This window comes from Mus musculus, chromosome 17 (assembly GCF_000001635.26).
Source record: "Mus musculus strain C57BL/6J chromosome 17, GRCm38.p6 C57BL/6J".
NCBI classification, from domain to species: Eukaryota; Metazoa; Chordata; class Mammalia; order Rodentia; family Muridae; genus Mus; species Mus musculus.
This window is the reverse complement of record NC_000083.6, coordinates 90,336,988-90,361,822: the sequence shown is the minus strand read 5'-3', so window position 1 is coordinate 90,361,822 and position 24,835 is coordinate 90,336,988. Positions and strand designations below refer to the sequence as shown.

The window sequence follows — 24,835 nt, the reverse complement described above, 5'->3', positions numbered from 1 at the left end:
AGTAGCATTATAAACAATTCAGCAGACAAACACTCTAAGGGGTTCTTGCTTCATCTAGAGGAATCTATTTGTGAAGTTTCAGATATAGTTGATTCTCTACAGTCTCTCTTCTATACTTGAGTATTGTTAACTATCTAAGTCTAATGATCATGAAAGTCTCCTCATTTTATGTGTGCCTCTTTATTTTCTGCCTTTACCAAGTGCTATGTTCTCAGACATTTTCTTTCTTGATAGAAACTGGCTCTATGCGTCACTCCTAAGCTAATTAGGAAAATCACCAGTCACTACTTCATCACAGATTGAGAAGTTTTTCATTCCAAAAGATTTTATTAGTTTTTTTTCTTAATCTCATTTTTACATTAGATTTCCAGAATTTCCAATAAGTCAGGTAAAGTTTCACATTAGCCACAAATGCTGAATTCATTGCTAATCTTAGGGGAACAAATAAACAGAAAATAACACCTCAGCACAACCATTCTTGAACCTTTGTAAATTTCTACTCAAAATGCACTTGTCATAAAATGGCAACCCTAGGAAAGTAATTTCACCTGCCTTTCAGCAAATGCCTAACAATCAAAAGTGAAAGCATTTGGATTTTTATAGCATCATAAATAAATGATCAGTTGAGATAAACTTCACAGGGCAGTAAGGAATCTTGCTGCTGCTTAGAGTAATTGTGACATCCAAAAATATATTTACGCAGCTCTGATTTAAGGGCTATGCTATTTAATATATTATTTCATATATATGTGTATATATGAAAGCAAACAAGACCTTTGTCCTTCTAAGAGAAATTACTTATTGATCTGTAGCCAGTTACACCTTTAGCCTGAAAACGATTCTGCAATGATCACTGTGAAATGGTAGGAGGCTGTTATTGAATTACTCAAACTACTGCTGTTTATTTTATGGACAACGGGATTGGTCTAGAGTGTTGGCCATCTCTTAGGAATTCTGACCAACTGTAAGTTTAAGCTTCTTTAAAAATAAATAGTTGATAATGTCCATGGATGCAGCCAGTAGACTCCTCTCCTGGCCACAGCTGGCTTCGCTTCCCTTCCCTCCAGATCCCCTTTCAGCTTTGCCTTGCCATTCATTGTAGATCCAATGTTTATCTCCAGGCAATCTTTTGCTTGGATGAGAATTTTTCAAATTTCCCTTGTTCCGAGAGCTTGTCTTCAACTGGGGAATGGATACGAGTTTCCTGGGATTCCTAACACTATTGAGATCAGCCTTAGCCAGTATGTTCTCTCCTTCCATTGTCTGCACATGATCATTCATTGGCACTCAAAAGCCTTTTATTTGGACACAAGTCACATGCAGTTAACATCTCAATGTTGGGTTTGGTTTGGTTTGCATGTTTTGTTGGTTTTAATACAGAAATGTACCTATAAATCCTTTTAACATGTGGACCCATGAAGAAATTAAAATTTAAAATCAGGAAGGTAGGAAAGAGAGGGCAGGGGAAAATCAGAAAGGGAAGAGAATAGATCCAAGAAGAGACATGTGATAGAGGCTTTGCTTTCTCTCACTGTGAAAAGCATGGGAGGAGGTGTGGCTTTTGAGACAAATTGTCCTTGAATTGGTCCTCCTACCTCTGGCTCCTGGTAACTGGAATTACAGCCAGCATGCTTGGCAACTCTGGTTAATATTAATAATACACAAAAATTGATTTATCTGATTATTATTACAATTGTCAAGTTTATACTTGTTTTTTAAAATAAGTTCTGTGGGTTTTTTTTCAGGATCAAAAATTTAAACATAAAGCAAAGTGTAGAATTTTAGAATATTGTTGTTTTCTTAAAAATACAACAGATTTAAGCTGACTTGAATAACATGTGATGTATCATTTTTACATACACTATATATACACATACAATGTGCACACATACATTATATACACATCATTATATATGCATATATGTATATATGATGTATGTCTATATATGTATATATGGCTGGATGTTTTATGTGAACTTTCTAAGTGAGCAATGTATAAACTCTGTATAGATCTCATCTGAAAATCTTGCTCTGTTTTTAATTGATAGAGAGAGGCAATAAACAGGAAGGTTGATTGCATCATTAAAAGACCCTCCATTCTTGCTAAAAATGTATAATGCTGTTTCAATTAGCTAGCTGTAAAAGTCTGATTGGCATGTAATTTCAGCAAAGATTTGAATATTTGGTGTGGCTTATCTTCCTATTTTTCAGAGTGATCAAGTTTGAATTCATTGGAAAATGTAATCACATTTAAATTTTGATTAACTGGAAGCTTAAAAAAAATAGATCAACTTAGAAAAAGTTCATTTTGAATCCAGTGTCCTAATTTTGATAGATTGGTTTTTGTTATATTTATGTAAATTTCATCAATTGAGAGTTCAAAGTCAGGTGGATTATTGATTGTTAGAGCTCATAAGGAGACAGGGGATGTTGAAGATTTGGAGAGAAAAACTATTAAGATTTTCTAACAGAATAAATATGTTAATTAGATATTGAAAATACTGGGTCACAGGCTAAGGGTAAGTCCTTAACTTTCACTGGTCAAAAAATCTTTATAGACACACTTTAGTTTCCATAGAACTCTGAGGATATCATCTAGCTTCTTGTTGACAACATAGAAAAAGAATAATAATTGATAATTATTTTATAGCAAGCTGTATTTTAATTGGTGCTAATTTATAAATATTTGATGCAGGATCATGTGTTGTTTTAAGAACACATGTGCTGAAAGTTTTTGTATGTTAAATCACTTACCTTCTATACTAGACTATTTACTATATAACCTTATTTTATCATCAATGATTCTCTAGTTATTTCATATTTTTCTCTAACTTTCTGATAAACTATATGATGTCATGGAATGTTACTTATAAAAATGATGATTAATAAAAACATGGAAACATGGCTTACTCTAACTTTCAAGCCTCTCCCATAGAGTTTATTGAGCATTTAATTTTCCCCACGTCTACTTTGCATGCAGTAGATATGAATAAGGTGACATTGCTTAGATATTACACATATAAGAAGTGGATAAAGCATAGGTTTTAAAGACAATATAAAGTGTCTTGTGAAAATTTTTTATCATAAATATTTAAATTAGTGATGTTGCAGGCTTGTAGTCCATTAAAAACACTTTCTCCGGAGCAATGAACAAAAACATTTAACTAGGGTTAAGTTATAGCATGTAGTTTTTATCAGATGTAGCATATAATTTTACCAATATTGTCACTTTCAGAAAATCTCCTGTAGGTATCACTTTACAGGTGCTAATTAGAGATTACATTTAACACCTCTACATTTATGGAAGGAAGGCTGTGTGAATGAGGACTCACCCCTTTGGAGGGTATTAATGGTACCCTTTTCTAACCAGGGAAATTGGAGGAGAGGCTGAGTGAGCAGTGTTCTTCGAAATACTTTCATCTTGGGAACATGAAAGATCATTCTAAATTCCATTGGTGAATTGTTGTACACTTTTGCCTTAAGTGATTTTTTTCATCGTCATCTTCTGGGGCAGAAACTGAGTTTTGGAGCCAAGCTCTTAATTGATTTTGATTTACAAATATACCTTTGATTAGCACTTTTATTATATATTCAAAACATCATATTTATAGGAAATTTTAAATGTCACTAAATAACCTGACAATATAATTTCTGCCTAACCTTTTTCATCTTGCTCTGTCAGCATCCATGTTCCATGACTACATAATATCACTGTTCTAACAGTCTATCCAAAAATATCTTGTTACAGGCAATAATTATATATGTGTATACACTCATATGAACAAGAGAAAACATAATTTTCCCCACCAGCTTTTCTTGAATTGTAATATTGTTCTGTTGAAATGCTGTTTGGGGGCAACAGATACAGTCTTTTATGAGAGTTTCATGTTGCCACATAATATTTAAATTCAGAGCTTAAAGTCAAATGAAGTACATATTTAACATAGTTTTATTTTCCTGGTTCATGAATTAGTGTACATGTAATAAATTTGATTAGAATTTTCAAAAACGGAAATAGTGGCTTTTCGCCATGCTTTGAACATTTCTTGTCATCCAAGCTGTTGAGGTATGAAAGACACAGTCATCTCTGGGGAAGGTGTGTGAATCGATGACCCAACTTCTATTGACTGTGAGGACAGCTGTTTCCAGGTTGTGCTGGGGAACATGATAATGGATGCGTGGTCCCCATCCCATGGTCCTCTTTTTCTCCTTGGGAGTGTCAACCTAAATTTAGAAAATAAACCATGAAAAAACTCTCCAGTTAATTAATTAATTAACTAATTAGTTGATTAATTAGTATGGTAATGGCCAAGTATTACCATTATAAACACAGTCATACTGCATTGTCAAATCGTGAGCATACTGGAAAAAAATAGGGCAAAAAGAAGCTTTTCTGTTCCTATTTTTTCTGGCTTATTGTTTTTGTATTTTCTGTTTTGGGTTTGTTTTGTTACAGTGTGTGTGTGTGTGTGTGTGTGTGTGTGTGTGTGTGAGAGAGAGAGAGAGAGAGAGAGAGAGAGAGAGAGAGAGAGAGAGAGAGAGAATTGAAGATCAGAAGGCAACTTGCAACTCACAGATGTCGTTTCTTTCCTTCTACTCTGTGGGTTCAGGAGGTGGAAAGCAGGTCAGTGGGTTTAGCAGTAAACACCTTTAGCGGCTCTCTTACTTACCCATGTATTGTCATAAAGATGCACCATGACCAAGGCAACTTATAAAAAGGAAGAGATTACTGGGGATGGCTACAGTTTCAGAAGCTGGGTCCATGACAATCAGCGGCTTGTACCATAGCAACTTGCAAGTAAGCATGGCACCCACAGAGTAGCTAAGAGCTTATAAATTGAGACAACCATCATGATGCAGAGAATAAGATTGGGAGAAGGAGACAGACACACAGGCACACAGGCATGCACACACACACAGAGTGAGAGAGCGAGAGTGCGAGCGAGAGAGAGAGAGAGAAACACAGAGAGAGAATGAGAGAGAGGAGAGAGAGAGAGAGAGAGAGAGAGAGAGAGAGAGAGAGAGAGGAATCATTAACTGGGAATGATATGGCCTTTTGAAACCTCAATGAGCATTTCACAAGGCCACACTTCCCCATGCTGCCCAATAGTTCCACAAATTGGGGATCAAATATTAAATATGTGAATTATGAACTTTTATTCAAATCACCACACCTGCTTAGCCATGCTGCAAATCTGTAACACCCATTACTCATAATTCATGGTTTTGTTCAGTCTTTTCCTCCATTTCTTACAAGCTTTTGTTTTTCACATAAGTTAATGCAGTTGGTTTCTCATTTTTCTAAGCAACTACTAGTTAGTCAACTGTGTTGTGCCAGTTCCTGTAAATTAGCTCCTAGCACTGTATCTCCCCTGATACTCTTGTAAAGTTTAAAGAACCTGATACAAGACACTGAGTCCCCCTGTACTTTCTCTGTTCATGGCTTTGTTATTGTTTAGAAGTCTGTCCTCTGCCTCCACTTCCTGGTTGTTGTTCTATCTCCACTTTGAATCCTTTCTAGGACATTTTACATTGGTTATTTGGCTAAATTAATTCCTTGATATCATTAATTTCTAAAATTGCCCTTTTGATCTCATCATTCCTGTAATAAGAAGAAACATCCATCCCCTACTAACTCCCACCTATCCACAGGGGATGAGAGTTCTCCTCATTAAATGAACCAAACTCAACTTTCTGGTCTTAGTTTCCTTATTTGGGTCCATCTTCCACATTTCCCTTCTCGGTCCTCTCGTCTAATAAAATGTACTAATGCACTTTTAAAGAATGGGGTTTTCCTGTCCTCTTTTTCTAATGTTCTCCAAATTCTTTCTCTCCATTGAATTTTAGTAGCTGAAGCTTAGTCACCAAGGTCTCTGCTTCTAGGCTCAGTGTTTCCATATTGCGCCTACAATATTCACACTTCCTAATCTATTTAATGGGAATTATGAATATGGTTGTAAGAGAGGAGTAACATGCCAAGAATATTACTTCTTAGAGAAAATCGTGTCCCCAGTCTGCCCTTTCCTATGATTGCTTCTCTTCCTGATGATTGCTTTGTAGTAAGCCTCAAACTGTTGCAGAGAAAGGCTTCAACTGCTTTGTTCTTGGGCACTGGTGAGTTGCTTAAATGTTTTCTTGGGCCAAGCCTCTAACACAACAGATCGCTTTGTTAGATTCATTGTTTATCTACTGAAGACCCCTTATTTTCTTCTGTAATAAAATCCTTTTAGGAATCTATCTCCAGGAAACATTTCTTTAGGCTAATTAAACACTACGTAACAGGTCACCTAAAATGTAATTCATGTTGTAGATGATTGATTAGTTCGTTTGCCTAACTGTTTTCTCTATCTAACAACTTTTAAAGCAGTTTGGTTATTGTTTTAAAATGTGGATACCATGAGAAGTAATAGTTCAGAATCTCTGTGCTCTGAAGGTATTGGTACATTGTACATTCTTTCTTGTAGCTCTGTGTTTTCCAGAAAGAAATGAGGAGCCCTTGTTAAAACATATGTAAAAGCTTTATTAAGGATGCAAGCTTTGCAAAAGTCTAAACACAATATAGAATGATGGAAAAGAAATGAAGTCACTGCCAGGGGCTTAATAACTATTTTGATGAATGCATAGAGAATAAGAGGTCATTTACACACTGATCAGGAAAATGTCTCTTGTTGCACAAAAAGCATTGAAAGTCATATGCAAAACACACAGTAGTCATCTTTTTAAATGCAAACAGCATAGTAAACAGGTCTGTCAAAGAAGAGGGAATAAGAAAATAGTAATTCTCTGCATTAGAATTTTAATGATGCCGGCGATGGGTCATGACAAATATGAACAGTTTATTTTGCTTTGTAGACCAGGTTGGCCTTGAACTCAAAGATCGTGCCCTTGCCTGCTAAGGGCTGGGATTAACGATATGTAACACCACTGCACAGACTGAACGGTTTACTTCAAAAACCAAAAGAAATAACCAAGGTGAATAGGAAAAATAATCAGAATTAAAATCTTGCACAAAAAGGGACTAGATGTAATATTCAAGAACCTGAGAAAATTGTTTTGTTGAAAACATACATGTTAGGGTTGTGATATGTAACTTATCATGCCTTGGGCACTTTCTGCAAGAGACAGTCTTTCAGAACTTTGTAGCCCTGGCTGTTCTGGAATTCCCTCTGTAGACCAGGCCTGCCTGGCACTCAGAGTTCCATGTGCCTCTGCCTCCCGAGAGCAGGGATTAAAGCTGTGCACAGCCAGAAAGGAGGGTTCTTTATCAGCATCAACCAGGAGTTGCCTCCTGAAAACCAGCTGAAGAGCTTGTCTAGCCAGTACAGTTCATTCCTACGGAGGGAATGCTCTATGACCACTGGAGAACATATTATAACTAGGTTTCTATGGAGACAGTTTAAAGGTGGACTTTTCCCATCAAGGAAAATAATTTTCGCCTTGGACCTAGTCCATTAAAAAAGCCTTTCTGCCTATTGAAAATGAGAAATTCAAGTTTGGTAGACAAAGCTTATGCTTTGGTGAAAAAAATAACTATTTAACTGACTACTACTTATTGGTCTTTGAAAACAGATCTAAATATTCTTGAAAATTATTTTGAGTTGTACTTATCACATATCAATTTCTCACTCTGAAGCACATGTGTGTAGTCCTGGCTTCTCTCCTGCCCCCCACCAATCAGCACACTGATATTTCCACTGCCTACTCATTTCCACATGGATATCTCAGATGCAGCTCAAACTTAGTTCATTAGAAACCAACCCCAGCATCCCGCAGCTGAATGTCTGGTGTTACATCACTGACAAAACTGTGCTGGATTCACTGTGTGTTTGCACTTACTGCCTGTCAGTTCTTGCCAACTCCCATGCATTTTTCTGCTAGCACTGTCCAATTGAAATACGGTGTAAGCCATATATGAAACGTTACATTATCTACTAGTTATAATACAGATGGAAAAACAAAGATAAATTTGATTTTAATAGTTAAGTTTAGTATCTCTTAACCTATACATAAGTTATTATTATCTTAAAATATGGCCAATATAAATTATTACCTACACCTCTCAATTCAGAATCTAAGATTTTTGTCACAAATTCTTTGTTTTGTAAAGTCTGCAGTTATATAGGTTCACTGACTTATTTACACTATGCATTATTTAAAATTCTTCATAATTGAATACTGTATCAATGAAAAATTTATACACAAGTAAATTGAAATTACATACACTTCAGCATTAGGTTCTGAATACAGTTAGCTATGTTTCAGATGCCCATGCAACTACCTACTACTGGACTGAACATTATAGTCTTAGATTATAATTCTTGTTATGTCACTTTTTACTGCTGTAGATGAATGGCCTCTGGTGAACTGTCCCTATGGCCTTCTACATATTCTTTCTCTAAAGCACACTCTCCCTTCTTAAATCTAATTATTTAAAGTAGTATAAAAATAACGGTGTTTATTATGGACGCCTAGCTCTCTTCCATATTGAGAGGGAAATGATGGCGGCAAAGCACAGAGAGGTAGTGTTCATTCACTGGCTCCCAGCCTGATTGTCAACACATCTTAACTTCTTACTTTGTGCTCATCTTCCCCAGTGCAAGGCCCTCGCTTTATGAGAACAAGCACAGAAACAGTGGCACAGGCTTAGTTACTCGATCTGAAATTCTGCCCAACGCCCCAGCTAAACTTTCTTCTCATTGCAATGTTACGAATAGGAACGCAGCTGGTCAGAAAGGACATGGTCCTGTAACATTCAGAGCATTGCTTGACAATGCTTATTTAATGGGGAAAATTGATTATCTATTCATCAAAATTATATACAAAGACACTTGGTAATTTATTTTTTCTATGAAGCAAAGATACTCCCTGAAGAAAATCAGTAAACACACACTTTTTATTCTTTTTGCTGCCCTCATATTTTCTTCTGGTTTATTTGGAAAGTCTCTGGTCCAGGACATTTTTGGAAATATTTAAGATACTTTTTTTCCCCTTCCATTGCCAATACTGGTGATGGAACCAAGGGCCTGGCATATGCAATCCATTTTCCCTACCACTGAGGTGTGTCCTATCTCCTGTTTGCTTATGTTTTAAGAGACAAGTCTTGCTAAGTTAGCCTAAGAAGCCTAGCGTTTAGTGTCCTCAAGCCTCAGCCTCCTGAGTAGCTGGGATCATAGTTCTGCATCACCAGGCCTCTCAGACATTTTTACATTTTAATGATTATTTTACTCACAATGTGTAGGATGGTGTTGAGCAGTAATAAACTTTGTGATGACATCTGTTCTGTGACAGAGCCCAGTCTGAACCTTGAACTCAATAAATGATCAAGCAATATTAGTGGACAAAGTTTCGGTCTAGGAGTTCTGCTCACTTAGTTCTACCAATATACTGACTATGTATGTTTTGGTACTGCAGAGGCCATGTGCATCATCTCCTAAAGAGGTCTGTATTTTCAGACCAAAGGTGATAATAGAACTATTTCTTAACCCACTTCTAAAGATATCCATAGACCTTTATTACAAATAATTCTAACTCCAAACTTCTTAGTTGCTCCAATAATAAAGGTATAATCTAGACTTACCTGCCTAGCTCACACATTGTCTGAACATGACTTTATCTCATGTTTTAACTGCTTATGTGCAAAGAAACTTCCAGTACTATGAACAGACAGAATCAAATAAAGCAGGACTTTCTGACCTAAAATATCTTAGAATGATTGGGTGTAGTCCATTCTCCAGGCATGGCAGGCATAGAATGTAATCATGTGGGCTGAGGTTTTTAATTACCCTTGCATAAAATCACAACAAAATTGTTCAACACCATAGTAGTCTTTTTGTGTGATATAAAGTGATCAATGACATCAAAACTCTTCTAAACCCATCTAAACAACATCCAAAGAAAACAAACTAGAGCCCTCATTTAGTTGTTGAGAAATGCATCTCCCATCTACAAAGTGACAAAGTCAGGGTCAAATTCACATAGTCTGACTCCCAAGTCCCTGAAGTAAAGCAAGTCCCATGGGCAGATGCCTGACATGACCCAGATGAGAGTACAAAGGCTATCCATCCTCAGTGAGACCAAAATCTACAACCCTGCCTTTGGTCTGTTCAGGGCATGTGCATAAAGTCAGGCATCCTCAGCTTTAATGGACCAACACCACAGAAATTGCTGACTATTTCAGATATCTTCAACACAGACACTGTGTAGTAAATTAGAAACATCAAAAGCTCTCTGGCTAGCTTTCTCAAATATCCTGGAGTTGAGTAGATAAAATAGCAATTGGTGTGATTCGTATGCAATATATCTAAATTAAAAAAATAGAGGAATACAATTATATACTTTATCATAAGTGACAGTAAAAATAGAATTCCAAAGTGTTTTTGTTCATGCCAATTCTTCTTTGAAATATTCCTCTCACATCTATTCCCTGCAAGCCTTTCTAATACATTTTTTAAATTTAAATTACTTTTTAAAAATACATATTTACAAAGCATTACTTTGTCCCTTACAACAAAACTAATGATGTCCTTCTTGGTATTATTAGAGCTCTTTGATTTTTTTTTCTACATATAGTTTAATTTCATATTATTGTACTATTTTTAAATGTACTGCCATCTCTTTAATTTGATGTCAATGGGAACATATTATATTGATATATACTATCATACCGTATGTTTTATATATTATGTAGTTTTACACTTTGCATATACTAACATCATGTTTAGTATATAACAGACAGTGACTGGTAGACAAAGGTACCATAAGTGAATGGAGAAACAGGTGAGCTCCTTCAGAGTGCCTGCTGGTCTCTCTGAACCCTGACTGGTAATTTTCCATTCTACAACTCTCACTTCCATACAGTTCTCCTCCGTGCACAGTATGAGATAGACTCCCAAAGGATAATCTTACAAGCAAATGATACACAGCTGGGATCTTTACTTGCAGCCCACTGAAGCACACACACATCCCACAGAGGCCTCAGTGGTAAGATCTGTTAGGAGAGTATTCGTTAGCCATGTGCCATCATCACCTGCCTGACGGTAGAGATCAAAGCCGTGTTAATCAAGTGTTCTACCTCCAACTTACATCTCAGTCCCTCTTTTATTCTTCTTTATTTGGTAGTTCTTGCTATAGAAAGCTGCTGCTGGCCAAGACTCCTGGTCCTTCTGCCTGAGCTCTCAAGTTTTGTAAATTCAGACATGTGTCATCACCTTGTACTGTTTCTCTAGTTTTGTGAACATCTGACACTTGATTAAATGATGAATGTGAAATGAATTCTCAGATTCTTGACTATTAGAGTTTTACCTTTACACATATTACGTGCTTGAAGACAGTTATAAGTAAAGTCAAACTAAAAACAAAGCAGAAAGCTGACCTCCCCTTCTGAGATTGCGCTTACCCAATTCATTTTCTTAGTAAATAACTGTCAGACTATTTAGCATGCACCGAGTGCTTATTATGAAAAATGCATCGATTTAAGTATTTTGCCAAAAACTATACTTTACTTAATATTATCAGTAATTCACTGAAGAAAGAATTATTATTTTCATTTCACAGATATGTGATTGTGTTTTAAAATAAATTAACCAAAATCACAAAACTAATAATTCCCTGGATTTGAAACATTTCTCTATGACTTCAGAACTCCTTTCCTTTCCTTTCCTTTCCTTTCCTTTCCTTTCCTTTCCTTTCCTTTCCTTTCCTTTCCTTTCCTTTCCTCTCCTCTCCTCTCCTCTCCTCTCCTCTCCTCTCCTCTCCTCTCCTCTCCTCTCCTCTTCTCTTCTTTGCTCTGTTTTTCTTTCTGTTTCTTTTGCCTTTTTGCTTTGTTAGCTCAAAGGAAAATCTGAGACTATCACAGCCTCTTTCACAAATGGTCGTAGATCTGAATATCAATGAAGAGAATGGGTCCTTATGGTGTGCTATGTTGAGAGACTCATTTACCATGGCACAGATGGGAGAATTCTGAGTCTCTTACCATAACTGTACTATAAAACATGCAGAGCCCCAACACAGCATCCAATATTTGGAAACAAGAACTTTTTCTTAAGTAGAATTCTAGGTGTCTGTTAATTTTTAAACAGTGATTACATCTTGGGCCAAATTACATTTTGTGAAAACGAAATAAAAGTCATGAGTGTGGTTCTGAGCGTTTAGGCTGTAGCTACCCCTTTAGCCTTTCTCCAGGCTCTAACACGGCTTCCTGAAGCCTGAAACACATGACCTTTAAAACAGTTTTTTTTAAAACCGGAAGGCAGGATAGACTGAGTGTGTATTTAAGCTTATTAATGAGGAGAGCAAAAGGGGCTGGGGGTAGTGTTACATTGTATCTCCTGCTGGTTGGGCATTTTTATGACAGAGGTATTCAAAGAAAAAAGTATGTCATTCTACTTATTACTGTTAATTAGCTATAAAAGCAGGCATTGGGGGCTCCACATCCCACAGGGCATGGCAGAGAGAAGGGATTTGAAATTTCAGTAGCAAACTGGATTGAGGTAAGGTAGATACTACATGGGTTTCAAAATTGAGTTCATTTGCTCATTAAACTCCAGGCATTACAAAGATATTTCATACTGTGGAAAGAACTGGTGCCTCATGCGCAACGGTAGCTGCCTAATGCAAAGAATGGTGCATGAGTGAAGTGACTGGGGGATGCATTTGTTATATTGAATTGCTATGTAGATGTTGCTCATTATTATGTGAGAAAATCATCAATGTTTGCATGCTTTCCTACTTTTGAGTGAACTCCCTTCATTTCCATAGACTACATTTCCATTACTTAACAGTTCTTTTTATTTGCTGGCTTTGTTTTGTTGCATTTTTCAAACTATCTCAACATAAACTCGATACAATAGAGTAGTGATGCATAAGTCTGGGTTTGCAAGGCCAATAATATTTTACAACAGTCTGTTTAGAAAGAATTGAATTTTATTTGTTACCTTATGGATGAGAGACTCTGTTTGCTTTTCATAACAGCTCCTGTTTTAATGTATATTATTTCTAGATCATAAAAATACTCATTGAAAACTTAGATAATACAACAGTGAGGAGAATAAAAGTTAAAAGCAGAATATAATGTACTGTATTTTCTATGCTGTCTAAAATTAAAATCCTATATTTTATGCACACATATTTCTACACATGGGTATATGTATATATACATACATTTGAACATTTATCAGAAAGGTGAACTTTTACTTTCTAATACATATTAATCCATAGTTTGTTCATTTTTCTATGCTGTACTTCAGACACTTAGATTTTCAATAAAATTATCTATTTCCCTTACAATGTCCTATTGCTTTTGTATGCAAAAACTATTTATTGAACTGTTTTCTAATGATGGGTATATAGATATTTAATATAACAAATAACTTTACTTTTTAAAAATATTACTTAAAATATTTTTAGGATGAATAAATTCCTACAAATGAAATGAGTACACCCAACTTTTATTTACTTTTTCTTTTGCTCATTATCAAACTCAGGTCCTCGTGCTTGAAAAACAGGGCTTTCAACTACAGGGCCAGCTCCCTACCCTCTTGTGTTGTATTTGAAATTCAATTCAGCTTCATTATTACTTAAATAGTGAGCTGTATAGAATGAGTTACTTTGTGGATATTTGATTTTAGATTGTTTCTGTTTTAATAGTCTTGTGGAAATGATGTAAGCTCCCTTTTCACTATGGTGACAAACTTTCTCCCTTCTTGGCAGTATTCCTAGAGCAGCAATGGACTTAGGTTGGGTAACAACTTCATCAATCTTATGGTTCTCTTCAATACTAGAAAGAGGAGAGGCAAGAGTTAAATGTCCTGTGGGAACAAGTCCTGTTTCAGTGTATGCCTCTGTGCTCTTCACCTCTCTCACATTCCATAATTCTTAATTTTCCCCCTAGTCACTTCTTATTTCAATCATTGTGTCTTTGGGACTCAAAGCATCACTGGAGCATGACAAGCTTTTAAATGAGTTAATATTGTCAGTGTTATTGTGGTTAATCTTAATATAACAAACGGGATAACAACAAGTGTGTCATACTGTTAAGCAAATCCATAGATGCCTTTCTCTTGATGGCACGCTTATGCAACAAAGTTGTTGATTTCAGGCAGTAGATTACATACAGGGGATTGCTCTTGTATTTTGTGACATTTGATAGTCTCTAACATTTAATTGAGAGAAAGTAAGAAAGGCTAAAAAGATTAATCATGCTTCCTTAAATCTTCAGTTTTCTTCAGTCCTTTGATATAATTATTACTGCTAGGGGTAAAAATGACCTTTGGATATTTGAGAGTATTTCTGACTAGTTTTCTAATTGCATATTTAGTGATTCATGGGTAAAATGTAAACACACAAAGTCTATCAAACAATACTTTCTTTTTTAACTTTAAAAATCATCTTCAGTCGTCCTGGGTTTCACTACTAAAGAGTAAAAGATAAAACATGTAACTATAAAGGTAGATTTTTTTGTAGTACTTAATGGGTACTGAGAATTTTGTGTCACATGTATCATAGTCACTAACATATTCAATGGCATAGCAGATGTTGTTTGCTATGGCAACACATGTTACTGAGCAGCACGGAGTCCCATTTGACAAGTCAGTTTTTATTTTATTTCTTTATCCCCAAACCTTCTCTAATAATTTCACATCTCAATGTGTTTTGATTTGTTAAGCAGCAAGCAGATAAGAGAAACTCTTCTCTGCTGTTTATTTCTAGCAGGTTGTTTGCCTTCAGGATACAAATCCCATGAGATTCTAAAGTAAAATAACTGGGTGACATTCAGTAAACCATGAACACAGATAACTACACAGCTGTCAAATACAAGTGGGTGGGTAGGGGGTTCCTTCAAACAAGTTCTGAAGGTAGCCATGTGGTCAGACCAGCTTAGTAGGAAATTCTGCCAGGAAGCATGTTTGTGGCAAACAGGGTGTTTAATTGTGATGCTTTGTGTACATACCTTCTAGTTGGCTTGCTTAACCAGCAACTTGTCAGCTCGGGTACTCAAGGGAGCCTGAGGGTGTTTGGTATTGCAAGATTTGCTCCCCAAAGGTTAATTCTTTGGGGCTTTCCACAGCCTATTTTCCAACCCTTTAATTGCTTATGTCTGGGAAAAAACACACCTGATATACATTCTAAATCTAAAATAAGGTAACTGTACAGCAAATATATTTTAGAGTCGCAGAAATATGTAAAACTTATTATGGAATATTTTTAAATAGGTTTTTTTTTTTAAGCAAAGATCCTGTAGAGCTATATTGAAAATTGTAAAATTGTAGAAACTGGATACAAAAGGATTTCTAGTCTGCTTTGTGTGGTGAGGGGATTATGTCAACCTGAGATCTAGAATTTGAAAAGGCTAAGTTTCAAATCTCATGAAATCTTCTAGTGCATGAAATCGTCTAGTGGATGTAGGGAAGTTGCAGCTTGAGGGGTTCTGTATATTTCCGGACATTTTCTTTCATAGGATTTGAATAATTCCACTAGGGTCTGTTTAATCGTGTTAGTCTGTTCTTGGCACAAAGATCAATACATACAATCTGTTCCCATCCACACTGAATCAGAGCCTGAAGTGAAGTCCTCTTCGTTTGTACAAGTAAGAGAAAAAAAATTCCCATATAGTAGTAGTGAACACAATGTTTTGCCAGTTCCAAACATTTTGGTGATTCCTGACCTCTAATACGTGGCAGAGGAGCTGGTCAGGTTAGGCTTCCTATGAATATGACCCGTTACCCTCAGCCTGCCTGTAGGAAAATAATCTCAAAGAAATGTTCACATCAGCTTCTGTTCTCTAGTTAGTTAGGGTGAAAATCAGAAATACCTTCATATGGAGGTGTTAGCACGAGAAGTGAACAAACTCTTTGTGTATGTTGTTTTCCATTTCATACTTGGAATAGAAGTATGACAATTGTCATTTTAATATATAGAGATAGATAGATAGATAGATAGATAGATAGATAGATAGATAGGTAGGTAGGTAGATAGATAGATAGATAGATAGATAGATAGATAGATAGATAGATAGATAGATAGATTATAGTTATAGGTAAGCCTTCCAGGACTCCTTTATTCCACAAGCTTGAGGACAAGTAATTTTTGGTAATAGCCTCCTGGCTTTATAAGAGCCATTTTCCAACCTTGAATGCAAATTCCATATCATATGAAATTTCATTAATCCTTTAAGAGATGCAAAGAAAGGCATTGTATGATATGGAAATCTGTATGAATAACATGTAGACCTGTCTATTCACAAAACAATTTATCATCTTTGAGGAGTTACAGAATTATTGTAGGTGCCAGAAAGTGAGATGTGGCCATTTATTTTGGCTAGGCCCTATGAAGAGAGAGATTTAAGACATTTGAATATAGTCAAAGCAGTATATATTACCTTAAAATTCAAACTTGTCTTTTAAGTGTAATAACTATTCATGCATAGAATCAAACATGTGGCCATTGATGTTTGTTTGCTTATAACCTCACAGAGGAACTCAAATATAAGTTAAGTTTCAGCAGAGAAAAGAAAATACAAATACTGCTAATATATTTTTCTTTTAGGCTATTCAAATGTATGGAATATTTCATTTTGTATATGTATAGTAGGTGTCTATAGGAATTTAAAACAATACAGTTTAAATTTGCTAGGTGAGGTCATCAAAGCTCTGGTTTCAAGAGCAGAGAAAAAGACAGGTTTATAAAATTTCTGGTATTTTAAGTCTCTCGATGAGCCTATTCTTCGGGAAGAAAGGGGATTTTACTGCTCTGTCAGCTGCATGTCACTGGAAGTTTCAATTCTATATTGGGATACACAAAGACCAAATGACTTTCTCGGTAAAGACAAAAACAAAAACACATAGTATTGGGGGAGGTTATATTTGTTGTCACTGAACATGCAGCTTATTGCCCAGGTTGAGGCTGTGAAAGGGGGAACACAGTAAAATCTCAAGTGCAACATTCAGAGAGAATGTTCAACATCTGTCAGAGATGGAATTGATGCTAAGAACAAGTAGTGCTTTCCTGAAGGATGACTGAAGTCACCTGACCCATAGTATCCACTGAAGACAGTTATTATTCATGATCTCCCTGCCTCCTCCTCCTCCTCCTCCCCTTTCCCCTTTTCCTGCCTCTTCTTTCTCTCTGGCACAGGGCCTCATGTAGTTCAAGCCATTTTCAAACACCTAATCCTCCACTTCCCAAACTCTAGGATTTTAGGAATACACAACTATTCCTTCCTGACTTACAAACCTTTTCACAGGTCTTTCAAGTATGATGAACCTTGTTTGTTTGTTTGTTTTTGTAGTATAGGAATAGAGAAGATATTGTAAATGTTCCAAAACACATAAGAAGTAATATTGTAAACAGATATATTTATGTGATTCCATAGTGGTATTAATATAACCTTGAGATTTTAGAATAATAGCACTAAAGAAAGAACACCAAATTTTAACTTGTCAGTTTTAGAGTCATCTTTATCATAAGTAGGAGAGAAATTTGTAAAACTGACACATACAATCTAACATAACTACTATAAAAGGCAAAAACTATAATGCAGTACAATATGCTTTTTCTTACTAATCTTGTGTCCTTGAACACAGTCCAAGTAGGCACTGGTAAATGGTTTCTAAAGGAATGCCAAGTAGAACCACCTTATCTAGTTTTTCAACAATATTAAACAAGAATGAAGGACAGGGAACACAAAGGATTTTGAGCATTGTACTCACAATCTCATCCTTAGAGCAATGTTACTGCATATGTCTTTCAGTCTAGTGATCCACCTTCCAACAAGCTTTCTTACACTAAGCATATTGTATGGACTCAGAGTATAGCTGTCCTTGCAGGTCCAGTTTTGTGTTCCTTATTGTAGTTTGTTCTATCTCATCAGGCTTTCCTGAAAATGATACACATTGAGAGTTAATCCATATTTATAGACTGTGATTTGAATAAGTTGCATGGATAAAGAATTTTAAAAGGAAGTCATTTCAGATCCAGTCAGATAATGAAAGTCCTATGATTTTTAGGGAATCTTTAAGGTTTGATTTTTCAATTGCCTGGCTTCTCATCGAGGCGAATGGGAAGACACACACAGTCATGATTGTCCATATACTTAATGTCTCACGGAAGTTTGTGTGCATATGGAACACTGTGTCTAATAGAGGTATTGAGGTGTAATTAAGATTAAATCCATTGCTCTCTAAATGCTTTATCTATTTTTAATATTGCAAAATTTGACCATGGTTCTCATAATTGAAGATTGGAAGAAATGAATGACGAATATGAAGAATATGAGGAGACTTGTAAGTGCCAGTGCTGTTTTTATAATAATATTTCGGGTCCCTTTATGATTACTGCGAATTTTCATTAGTGTTATGCCAAGGATGTCAGAAACATGGCAAGATGGTGAGGTTTTTGACCTTTCAAATCATTACCAAGAAGCTGTTTTGCCATGTCTTTTTGAGGGTGACAACACACAAAATATATTCTGTGATAGATACCCACTTACTCTCTAAAAATAATATTGCTATTTTGCAATGTGCAGTATGTAATTTAAAAGTTGTGATTATTCTTGGCTTGAGTCCTTTGCTTTGAGATAAGTGGATGAAGTGTCGGAATGACCCTCACCTCTGAAATCCACCTTTTGCAGTTTGGTTAGCACTCAGACCCAGACATTTAAATCTGAGTTTAAGTTTCCTGGCTGCTAACCCATGCACAGGATTTAGCATGGAAATTCTTTTGTTCTCTGAGGCTAAGGCTTTCTGAGCTCAGTGGAGCACTCTGACATTTTTTCCCCCTTAATAGGTGCAAAACAGGACAGCTTAAAAACAAAACTAGGATTTTCTTTAGGCATGTTTCAGTCTGGGTTCATTTTCATTCTGAGTATAAATTTTGAGGAGAATTTTTACTTTGTCTCCTGAAAATAAAAAGAGATTCTAACAGATGAGTGCTTATTTTCTGCTTCAAGTTTTCAAACGTTTTAAATGTATGTCATAATGAGTGGCATACATATAATTCAAGTTCAAACACCCAACGTTTTATTATTTGAAAGAAGAAGACAAGAATCTGAGCAGGGAACATGTTGGTAGAGTTCCAAGGACCTGGGGGGAGAAAGCAGAATAAATATGAACATATTTTATTACAAGTATGTATGAAATTCTAAAAGGATAAAATTATAGAAAAAATATAGGATTCAGAGTTTGTCTATACTATATCTAAAATGCCTTGACAAAGTGTATATCTAAATTTACATTTGATTTGCACAGAAAAATCTTTTTAAAAACAAGTATGATAAAATGTTACGGTGTATGGCTTCTGGATCTCAATGATGAATTATTATTTTGTGATAACATTCATTATACCTGAATTTATAGTGGATTATTTTCAACTAAGGAGAAAGAATGGTGAATGACTTGACTCAGTACCTTTATGGTCTACTTTTTTTTTCATGTTGACAAAGGCAAAGAGATTCATTTCTCCAGAAGGGAAATAAAATTCTGCCATAAGAAATGATGGTTTATTATACCTGCCACTGTTTTATTGTGTTGATATTGTCATTGTCTAGAAAAACTATAATAAAGTATAGTGAAGTCCATTTTTATGATTTTAAATATTATCCTAAACTTCTAGTTAAACCATCTTCCCATAATGCTTTATAATTTCAAAGTTTAATATAAAATGTGAATTTAATATTATAACTATCATATTTATAAACATAAAGTGATAGAATATTATTTAGCTTGCTTGGCGATTAAAATATTAATAACTTTCCTAGAACCATATTTCCCTTCTTTTACTCCCTGTAAATTTTATGTAGAGTTTCTTCCAGTTTTTTTAATTATTGAAATAATTTATCTCAGTGATTATTTTAGGTGTGAAATCACTTTCTATTGGTGATAACTTTCAGATAAATATTTTACTTTCTAAGAATTGCAAAACCAGAAATGCCCATAAAATAAACTAGGACAGATTTGTACTCTAATGTCTCTAATGTTATAATTACATCAACTAGCTTTTGTTTCAGTTAATACAAATATTTATACCATTTGAATATCAACTGAGAACCAGAAGAAGTATCCGATTGTATTCATCTCAACGTTTACCTTTCATAAAGCACAATAGTTGACCAGGATGCCACAGTCACAGCACATCACAGACACATCACATAAAGTGACCAGCTGACACATGATGCTGAATTTTAAAAAGGCAAAAATTTTAAAAAATGATTGCTAAGCAAGAGTCTGGCTGTATAACAGTGATATCCTTTCATTTATATTGTGTTGGTTCCTTAACAGGAATGTTTTTTTTTATTCTCTAAAATTTACACCATTTTAACATAAAATTTTAATAATTTACCTCTAAAGGCACAGAATGTGTCTCATGTGTATTTAATGAATAAAGAAACAGATCTGGAGGGAATAAAATTCATGCTTAATAAGACAATGGACAATGATCAGAGCCTGGGTCTTCTGAATCTAATACAATTACTTCTCTATTATATATTAATCTATTATATATTAATTCTAAACCAAGCATTTTTCCCCAATACCATCCGATTGAAACAACTTTAGATGTCTGGAGCAGTAATATTTATCCTTGGTAGCAACCCATGTTGATATAAATCTGACTTACTTGTTCTTGAAGCTCTTTGACCTATAATGTGGTCTGAGTGTCACTGTGAGCATTTAAAATGTCACTTAATGAGCGCTTAATGAGGGCTTGTAATTCTTTACTTTCACAAAAATCTTAAATGACTTTTTCCTTTTAAGGCAAGACTAGAAAGAGAATAAAGCAGTTAATCAGATAAGAAAATGATAGGAAATTAGATTGCTAAATTTTCAAAAACGCTGGTATAAGTTGCTTTCTGCATTGAGATCAGTTATGGATTTCCGTGATGATGGAGTGGCAAGGTCTACACTTATCCATATGTATACAAGGCTAGGTTCTTAGAAAGCAGTTGAGAATTATACAGGTTTGGGAATCTGGGAGTAGTTGCTTCTCCTGTAGGATCCATTTCTAGAGTACTAGGACATAATTTCTTTCAACTTCAGTAGGGCATTAGTTTGCCCCAATATATAAAAGCAAACCGCCGTATACATATATATTTGTGCCAATATACATATAAGATACAACTTACTAATAAACAACTCATATATCACATACATACATGTACCCATACCCATCAATATTCATATACATTGCTTTGCTAGTCATGGTGATTAGACTTGATGCCTGGATAGGATTGTTGATTGTTTCTCTCCCTTGTCAGCTTGCATAGTAACTTTGGTATTGTGGAAACTAGTCCTCAAGAAGGAGACTTTCAAGTTAGCAGCTCAATCTCTCCAACCCTCATGTCCAAAGTTCTTCAGCAAAAAGTATCATTTACTTTCAAGTTTTGGGATGCAAGCAAAACTGGCAGCATTACTATGTTTTTAAGTAATGTCTTGTACTCCACTGACCAACAGCGGACAAGGAGAGAGCTTTAATTTACCTCGCACTGGGGTTTCTGTGTTAGATAGTCTATGGTTCCTGTGTAGATCGTTGTCACCCCAAGTACTATAACTTTATTTAAGTTATTTATATATGTCTACAAATACACACAATATATATTTATGGATGCATATAATATATAGACTTTAAAGTAAACAGAGTATATTTCCCTACGTCCTTTGCACACATTATTCCTGGAGTCCCTAGAGCATTGGGAACATGGCAAAGACATGTAATTGTCAGAACACGGATATCTATCTCCTTTAGAGAGTTATTTATATATCAAATGGAAGATGCAACCATGAAACTTCAAAAATAAGGTCATCTAAACTACGCATTAACAAAGACCATGCCAGTTGACATGTCAAAACATGAAAGATAAGGTACCACCTCTAGGTGAGGAGCTATTACAGCTAGAGGTTGCTAAGAGAGAAAGAATTAATCCTGACAGGTTACCTATTCCCAAAGTGATCAGCCCTCAATACACAGACATGTGAGTAACACCAAGTGGACTCAGCAGACTTGTGTGTGTGTGTGTGTGTGTGTGTGTGTGTTTGTGTGTGTGTGTAATAAGAGGAGGGGCACAGGAGGAGATGGAAAGAGGAGAGTATAGAGCAGACATCATATAAATATAATACTCTAGTGTGAAGTTTCCAAATGTCACAAGCTATATTTTCAATCACGTAAATTTCTTTTTCTGTGTTTTACATGTGTTTGAGTCACATAAAACATCATGATGCTGAATAATGATGTAGAATCCCTGAAAATTCTGTCAATGATAAGTTCCATTATCTCAAATTTCATGTCAAAATATACCAGAAAAGATATTTGGCTTATGTGTGGCATATGGAAAGGTTGGGTTTTTTTGTGTGTGTGTTTTAGCAATTTCTACCAAAAACAAGCAAAACAAAACAAAACAAACCCCAGGAATTATTTAAGGGCTAAAACTATCTGCAATCTAGACTATATTAAAATTGCCTTTATACATGTTTAGGTAGTAGATTTATCTATTTTTTAGAGTTAATAATGTAGCAATTACCTGGTTCATGATTATGTTAATAGCAATCTCTTCCTAGAAAAATGATTAAAAATATTTAATAATATATCCTCTGAAAAATGAGAATTTAGGAGACAGATTTCTGATTAATTGAAAACAATTGAAGGTGTTACATATTTGACAATGCTATCATGAATGCAAGTTATTCGGAAAAGTCCCCAGTTCTTGTGCCATTTAGAGAAAAAAACAGATGAAAAATTGCTGTTTTTATAGTCTGTGCCTTTACCTCTTCCTCACATATTATGTCCTTACACTGAGTTAATGAAATTATTCAGTATTTTGAATGAATATACAGAAGATATTGTTATTTCATTTATACATACTTGGGGGCTAGACTAATGGGTGATTGTGAATATTACAAGCCAGAATGAAATTTCTAGCCAAAGAACATAAGATAGATAACTGAAGGCCACCTTTGAATAAAAGAAAACTTGGTAAACAAAGAAGTATTTAATAATTTATTAATCATTAAATATTACTGACTTAATATATGTCAGTAGCACTATGAAGTTTCCAGAAATGGTGCCTCAATATTTGGCAAGATTTCTCTTCCCTGTCCTAACTACTTAGGAGAGTTTCTATGAGGTCATACTTGGTATGTTTTCTTTTCTTTTTCTTTTTCTTTTAATTAATTAATTTATTTTTTACACTCCATATTTTATTCCATGTCACCATTTACCCTCCGGCTGTCTCACATCCTGTATCTCCTCCCCATCACCCTGTTTCCGCGTGGATGCCTCCACTCCCCACCCCACCTGACCTCTAAACTCCCTGGGGCCTCCATTCTCTTGAGAGCAAGGTGCATCATCTCTGAATGAATACAGATCCAGCAGTCCTCTACTGTATTTGTGTTGGGGGTCTCATATCAGCTGGTGTATGCTGTCTGTGTGGTGGGACAGTGTTTGAGAGATATTGGAGGTCCAGATTAATTGAGACTGCTGGTCCTCCTACAGGATCACCCTCCTCAGTTTCTTCCAGCCTTCCCTAATTCAATAACAGGGGAATTCTCTGAACAAGAGCTGTGCTTCCGTCCATTGGTTGGGTGCAAATATCTGCATCTGACTCTTTCAGCTGCTTGTTGGGTGTTCTGGAGTGCGGTCATGCTAAGTCCTTTTTTAATGAGTGCTCCATAGCCTCAGTAATAGTGCCAAGTCTTGCGACCTCCCCTTGAGCTGGATCCCACTTTGGGTCTGTCACTGTTGGACCTTCTTTTCTGCAGGATTTTCTCCATTTCCATCCCTGTAAGTCTTTCAGACAGAAACAATTATGGGTCATTTACTGAAGCTACTTTCTTTTTTCCATTGTATATTTTTAGCTTCTTTGTCAAAGATCAAGTGTCTGTAAGTATGTGGTTTTATTTCTGGGTCTTCAGGTCTATTCCATTGATCAACGTGTCTGTCCCTATACCAATGCCATGCAGTTTTTATCACCGTTGCTCCTTAGTAAAGCTTGAGGTCAGGGATGTTGATTCCCCCAGTCATTCTATTATTGTTAAGAGTTCTTTACACTAGTCTGGGTTTTTGCCTTTCCAGATGAAGCCATAATTACTTTGATACCTAAACCACACAAGGACACAACCAAGAAAGAGAACTTCAGACCAATCTCACTTATGAATATCGATGTCATAATACTCAATAAAATTCTTGCAAACCAAATCCAAGAACACATCATTCAGTAAGATCAAGTAGGCTTCATCCTGGAATGCAGGGTTGGTTTAATATACAAAAATTCACTAACATAATCCACTATATCAACAAACTCAATGAAAAAAAATCACATGATCATCTCCTTAGATGCAGGACAAGCATTTCACAAAATACAGCACCCCACCATGATAAAAGTATTGGAGAGATCAAGAATTCAAGGACCATACCTAAACATAATAAAAGCAATTTACTGCAAACCAACAGTCAATACCAAATTAAATGGAGACATACTTGTAGCAATCCCACTGAAATCAGGGACAAGACCAGGATGCCTACTCTTACCATATCTAGTCAATACAGTACTCAAAGTGCTAGCTAGAACAACGAAACAACAAAAAGGGGTCGGGGGATACAAATTGGCAAAGAAGAAATAAAGGTATCAGTATTGCAGATGTGATAGTATACATAAGTGACCGCCAAAATTCTACCAGGGAACTTCTCCAGCTCATAAACAAGTTTAACAAAGTGGTCAGATATAAAATTAACTCAAATAAATCTTTAGCCTTCCTTTATAGAAAAGATAAACAGGTTGAGAAAGAAATTAGGGAAACAATTCCCTTCACAATAGCCACAAAACACATAAAGTATCTTGGGATAACTTTAACCA

The 24,835-nt window shown here is 35.5% G+C and overlaps 1 protein-coding gene across 42 annotated transcripts in view; it reads left to right on the top strand.

Annotated features, from left to right (window-relative positions):
• The window catches only part of Nrxn1 (neurexin I), a 1,059,516-nt gene that overhangs the window by 731,337 nt on the left and 303,344 nt on the right, over positions 1 to 24,835 (top strand). The window lies entirely within an intron of this gene.